Here is a 7,132-nt window from a genome sequence, read left to right on the forward strand (position 1 = left end):
AATTTTATGTGAACACCAATGAGAGTGCACCTATTTAGGAATGCTGAAATTTTAGAAAGACCGACAGTAAAGTGATAGAGAAAGAATCGTGGAAATATGTGGATCTGCTTTCCACGTTAGACCCGATTCCAAAATTCCCACTCACGTGGTGCAATGTTCCGGGAATCGTGAATGAGAGTCCACGAAAATGGTGATCTCGGGAAGATGAGGTTGTCAGGATTGGCACTGTTGATTGCAATCAGAGAACTCCCTGACTGCTAAGTATGTTATGGTTTGTCCAAACAGACAATTAATGATAAAGGATACTAGAAAAAATGGATGCGAAGTCACACTAGTAGCACAATTATTTGAATCTTGAATAGAGGTTTGAAATCTATTAAATTACATACTGAAATGTCAAATTCAACATAACTGACAAATGTGATAGGTATGCCATTCATACTCATATGTCAATTGCTGAGGAGATAAGAGCGAGAAGAAAAAACATTGAATAAAAATTAGCAAGAAAAAATAAATTATAATATGTATCTGTTAATCATGTGCATTAACTGAATCTGAGGATATTTGCCGCTTGACCTCAGATAGGATGTTAAATGTCTAATAAATATGAGAGGTATATGCTATTCATATTCATATATCAATTGCTGCGGAAACAGAAATAGAAAGGAAGCAGAAAAAACAAACACTGAAAAAATAACAGGTATGTGTCACACACTATGTCACATCTCCTTTCTGTAATCTTCACAACCATCCACCACTCACTGTCTCCCCCCCACGGTTTCACCCTCACCCCAGGTCCGTTAGCACACCCCCTCATATTCCCCCACTCCCCGTTTTCTCCACATGCACCACGTTTTTCCCTCCCCCCCCCCTTTTTTCCACCAACAATAATCTACTCTAACCATTAACACCCCCCGCATAACACACCAGCTCCCAACTAAATATTCCCCATCCCCCCATCTCCCACCTGTCATTTTTTTCTCCCCCCCCCCCCTTAAAACCAAACCCCCCCATAACAACCACTCCACTTCAATGTATTTTGTCTACTGTGCCCACATCACAAACCGTTATCCTCTTGTTAAGTTCTGTATAATATGTACTATAACAGTAACAATTGTCATTTTTCCAAGTCATATTATTCCCACTTTTAAGATGGCGTCCACTATATCGCGATTCTCTAAACTCCTATATCCAACCCTCCGCTCATGATTGCCCGTCTCAGGCACATCTTCTTCTCTCCAACTACCTTATCCCCCTGTCAAGTCTCATATTTCTCTATGAATCAGGTTGTATCTCATTTCCATTATATTGCTATTTTATTTTACAGCCAAGTAAATCAACTCCATTAATCGGAGCATATGCCATCAACCTATGTCACATTATTCCCACATCCAAAATGGCGTCCGCGTATTCGCGATTTCAAATTACTTTCAGTCCTCCGGATCTGTCGTCAAAGCACCGCTACCGCGGTATCTTAGCAACCGCCCATACGGGCAGTAATTACAACTGTCATTATTCCCACATCCAAAATGGCGTCCGCGATCTCGCGATCTTTGATTACCTTTAGCCCTCCGGATCTGTCGTCATAGAGCCGCTACCGCGGTCTCTTAGCAACCGCTCACACGGGCAGCAATTACAACTCCGACATCTCCTGATTGGCCAGTCTGACCTTCTGCTAACATAAATGCCCGCTCCCCACACCGGACCATACGGAACCCGGAAGTGAACAAGCCTTAGGGCGAAACGCGTCTTTCTGCATCCAGCAAAGGGGTCTCGTCGACACAACCTCATCCTGGCATCAGCCACACTTATCTGCTTGCTCTTCATGGCTCTCTCATCTCTCTGGTGAAACCGTAAGCCCCTCTATCCTGTGGCTGTATGCCACGGATAGCAACTTCCACTGCAAACCTCGGCAGAACTGCCTAAATTATCCCACATTCAGTGTGTATCACAGTGGTAATTTTGTTCAGGGGTCCTCATAGCATACCAAGCATTTAGCACCCTGTCTGAGGTCAAGCTGCAAATATCCAAAGATTCATCAGCTAATGCATATGATTAACACATACCTGTTATTTTTTCAGTGTTTGTTTTTTCTGCTTCCTTTCTATTTCTGTTTCCGCAGCAATTGATATATGAATATGAATAGCATATACCTCTCATATTTATTAGACATTTAACATCCTATCTGAGGTCAAGCGGCAAATATCCTCAGATTCAGTTAATGCACATGATTAACAGATACATATTATAATTTATTTTTTCTTGCTAATTTTTATTCAATGTTTTTTCTTCTCGCTCTTATCTCCTCAGCAATTGACATATGAGTATGAATGGCATACCTATCACATTTGTCAGTTATGTTGAATTTGACATTTCAGTATGTAATTTAATAGATTTCAAACCTCTATTCAAGATTCAAATAATTGTGCTACTAGTGTGACTTCGCATCCATTTTTTCTAGTATCCTTTATCATTAATTGTCTGTTTGGACAAACCATAACATACTTAGCAGTCAGGGAGTTCTCTGATTGCAATCAACAGTGCCAATCCTGACAACCTCATCTTCCCGAGATCACCATTTTCGTGGACTCTCATTCACGATTCCCGGAACATTGCACCACGTGAGTGGGAATTTTGGAATCGGGTCTAACGTGGAAAGCAGATCCACATATTTCCACGATTCTTTCTCTATCACTTTACTGTCGGTCTTTCTAAAATTTCAGCATTCCTAAATAGGTGCACTCTCATTGGTGTTCACATAAAATTCTCTACTACCATACCACGCTGCCAACGCCCGATCTCGTCTGATCTTGGAAGCTAAACAGCGTTGGGCCAGGTCAGTATCAGGAAGGGAGACCACCTGCGAATACCTGGTGTTGTAGAGTAGGATTTTTCCTCACTTATGCGATATTAACATCAACAGCAGCATCACCATTTTCTTCTATTCAGCAATCTCTAAATCCTATTTTCCCATCTCGGTGTAAAAAACATATTGGTCACTGACACTGTTTTCGTGATGTTCATCATATTATTTTTCTAATTTTCATTGTCTCGAATCCAGATAGGTGTATGCTAATTCTCTGTATCGCTTTTAGAGGAGTGACTTCTGATCATTACCCTAATCTCTTATAAGCCAAAGAACATAGCCTTATATATTACTGTGTCTTGACCACCCCGTGGTTCTATTAATACAGCAAGTCTGTACTGGTCAAGGGGAATGGGGGTATGACCAATTTATGTCTACAACCCTTCCACACACTCTTTACCAATAAGAGACCAGAACATTTTATTTTCTATCTTGCATTTCGAAGGACAGATCTTAGGGAAGAATTCTATATCATATAAAAAAAGTCAATAAAAGTTATGTTTTAAATATTCCATCTCAATTATCATATCAATTTTACTTCTTCTACAAGAGTGCGCCCACACAAGAGCCTTCTTTTTTCTTCCCATTTTTCAAAGACCTAGACACCCTGTCGACCTAGTTACTGTCGACCAATAGTGGTCGACCTAGACATTGTCGACCTAGTTACTGTCAACTTTCAATCCGGATCCCGTTGCCAAGAGCAACATCCATTGGCCTGGAGCATTCTGTCTATTTCTGTATATGGTCTGCTGTCCCTGTCTGAATCCTATTGTCATTTACTTACTGGGTGTCTGTTCCGCAAGTTCTCCTGCTTCTCCAATCCATTATGGAGTCACTTCACATGTACTAAAGGCGATTACAACATTTATTGAAAAGATAAATTCCATAAAGTAATTAAAAACAGACATCCAGTACGTAGTAAGGGAGTATTGATGTTATGTCCATATCTCTGTGTAATTCCTGCAACTAAAGAGCATTTTATCTGTTTCCATTCCCCACCAATAGGAGAAGGGGCGGGATCCTCTGAGGGATAAATTTCCTTGCAGTGGGCCTGTTGGTTTTTAAACGCGTTGGTATGGTGCTGCGCACGGATTATCATGTGACTTTGTTTGGGAGTTCCAGCCTCTTGGACAGCTGGAAAGACTTTGTTTCCCGGGACTTTGAACATCAGTCACAGTGGTCAATATAGAGATATGGACATAACATCAATACTCTCTTACTACTGGACGTACTGGACGTCTGTTTTTAATTACTTTATGGAATTTATTTTTTCAATAAATGTTATCACCTTTAATACATGTGAAGCAACTCCATCATTGATTGGAGAAGCAGGTGAACTTGCGGAAAAGACACCCAGCTGTGTGGATCACACTTACTTAAGAAGTAAGCATTCATGTGAGCACCCATATTTTTAAAGAATGTATTTTCTTTTCTAAAAACTCTGTTATTTTGTAGAGATGAGCGTGTTCGGATTATCTGAATCCGAACCCGCCGAACTTCAGCTTTTTTTACACGGGGCCGAGCAGGCTCGGATCCTCCCGCCTTGCTCGGTTAACCCGAGCGCGCCCGAACATCATCATCCCGCTGTCGGATTCTCGCGAGGCTCGGATTCTATCGCGAGACTCGGATTCTATATAAGGAGCCGCGCGTCGCCGCCATTTTTCACACGTGCATTGAGATTGATAGGGAGAGGACGTGGCTGGTGTCCTCTCCGTTTAGAGTGACTAATAGTACTAGAGAGAGAGAGACACAAATTTTGGGGAGCATAATATAGGAGGAGTACTACTGGCTGCTGATAGTGTGACCAGTGGCAGTGACCAGTGCCACCAGTTTAATGAATCCGTTCTCTGCCTGAAAAAAAACGATACACAGTGTGACACAGTCACACATACCATATCTGTGCTCAGCCCAGTGTGCTGCATCATATACTGTATATCATTATCTGACTGCTGAGTGCTCACTGCTCACACAGCTTAATTGTGGGGGAGACTGGGGAGCAGTTATAGCAGGAGTACATATTTTAAGTACAGTGCACACTTTTGCTGCCAGAGTGCCACTGCCAGTGTGACTGACCAGTGACCACTGACCACCAGTATTGTGATTGTCTGCTGACCACCAGTATATTGTGATTGTCTGCCTGAAAAAGTTAAACACTCGTCGTGTGGTGTTTTTATAAACGCATTCTGCAGACAGTGTCCAGCAGGTCCGTCATTACATAATATATACCTGTCCGGCTGCAGTACTAGTGTGATATATATATATATATATATATATTTTAATTTTATCTCATTATCATCCAGTCTATATTAGCAGCAGACACAGTACGGTAGTCCACGGCTGTAGCTACCTCTGTGTCGGCAGTCGCTCGTCCATCCATAATTGTATACCACCTACCCGTGGTTTATTTTTTTTTTCTATCTTCTTGATACTAGTAGCTTACTTTAGGAGTCTGCAGTGCTGACAGACAGTGTCCAGCAGGTCCGTCATTACATAATATATACCTGTCCGGCTGCAGTACTAGTGTGATATATATATATATATTTTAATTTTATCTCATTATCATCCAGTCTATATTAGCAGCAGACACAGTACGGTAGTCCACGGCTGTAGCTACCTCTGTGTCGGCAGTCGCTCGTCCATCCATAATTGTATACCACCTACCCGTGGTTTATTTTTTTTTTCTATCTTCTTGATACTAGTAGCTTACTTTAGGAGTCTGCAGTGCTGAGTCTGACAGACAGTGTCCAGCCGGTCCGTCATTACATAATATATACCAGTCCGGCTGCAGTACTAGTGTGATATATATATATATTTTAATTTTATCTCATTATCATCCAGTCTATATTAGCAGCAGACACAGTACGGTAGTCCACGGCTGTAGCTACCTCTGTGTCGGCAGTCGCTCGTCCATCCATAATTGTATACCACCTACCCGTGGTTTATTTTTTTTTCTATCTTCTTGATACTAGTAGCTTACTTTAGGAGTCTGCAGTGCTGACAGACAGTGTCCAGCAGGTCCGTCATTACATAATATATACCTGTCCGACTGCAGTACTAGTGTGATATATATATATATATATATATATTTTAATTTTATCTCATTATCATCCAGTCTATATTAGAAGCAGACACAGTACGGTAGTCCACGGCTGTAGCTACCTCTGTGTCGGCAGTCGCTCGTCCATCCATAAGTATACTAGTATCCATCCATCTCCATTGTTTACCTGAGGTGCCTTTTAGTTGTGCCTATTAAAATATGGAGAACAAAAATGTTGAGGTTCCAAAATTAGGGAAAGATCAAGATCCACTTCCACCTCGTGCTGAAGCTGCTGCCACTAGTCATGGCCGAGACGATGAAATGCCAGCAACGTCGTCTGCCAAGGCCGATGCCCAATGTCATAGTACAGAGCATGTAAAATCCAAAACACCAAATATCAGTAAAAAAAGGACTCAAAAATCTAAAATAAAATTGTCGGAGGAGAAGCGTAAACTTGCCAATTTGCCATTTACCACACGGAGTGGCAAGGAACGGCTTAGGCCCTGGCCTATGTTCATGGCTAGTGGTTCAGCTTCACATGAGGATGGAAGCACTCAGCCTCTCGCTAGAAAAATGAAAAGACTCAAGCTGGCAAAAGCACCGCAAAGAACTGTGCGTTCTTCGAAATCCCAAATCCACAAGGAGAGTCCAATTGTGTCGGTTGCGATGCCTGACCTTCCCAACACTGGACGTGAAGAGCATGCACCTTCCACCATTTGCACGCCCCCTGCAAGTGCTGGAAGGAGCACCCGCAGTCCAGTTCCTGATAGTCAGATTGAAGATGTCAGTGTTGAAGTACACCAGGATGAGGAGGATATGGTTGTTGCTGGCGTTGGGGAGGAAATTGACAAGGAGGATTCTGATGGTGAGGTGGTTTGTTTAAGTCAGGCACCCGGGGAGACACCTGTTGTCCGTGGGAGGAATATGGCCGTTGACATGCCTGGTGAAAATACCAAAAAAATCAGCTCTTCGGTGTGGAAGTATTTCAACAGAAATGCGGACAACATTTGTCAAGCCGTGTGTTGCCTTTGTCAAGCTGTAATAAGTAGGGGTTAGGACGTTAACCACCTCGGAACATCCTCCCTTATACGTCACCTGCAGTGCATTCATAATAAGTCAGTGACAAGTTCAAAAACTTTGGGCGACAGCGGAAGCAGTCCACTGACCAGTAAATCCCTTCCTCTTATAACCAAGCTCACGCAAACCACCCCACCAACTCCCTCAGTGTC

The 7,132-nt window shown here is 42.3% G+C and overlaps 1 pseudogene; it reads left to right on the forward strand.

Annotated features, from left to right (window-relative positions):
• Window positions 1–2,766: 2,766 nt before the first annotated feature.
• LOC135051751 (5S ribosomal RNA) lies at window positions 2,767–2,885 on the forward strand (annotated as a pseudogene).
• The last annotated feature ends 4,247 nt before the right edge of the window (window positions 2,886–7,132 follow it).

This window comes from Pseudophryne corroboree, chromosome 2, assembly GCF_028390025.1.
Source record: "Pseudophryne corroboree isolate aPseCor3 chromosome 2, aPseCor3.hap2, whole genome shotgun sequence".
NCBI classification, from domain to species: domain Eukaryota; kingdom Metazoa; phylum Chordata; class Amphibia; order Anura; family Myobatrachidae; genus Pseudophryne; species Pseudophryne corroboree.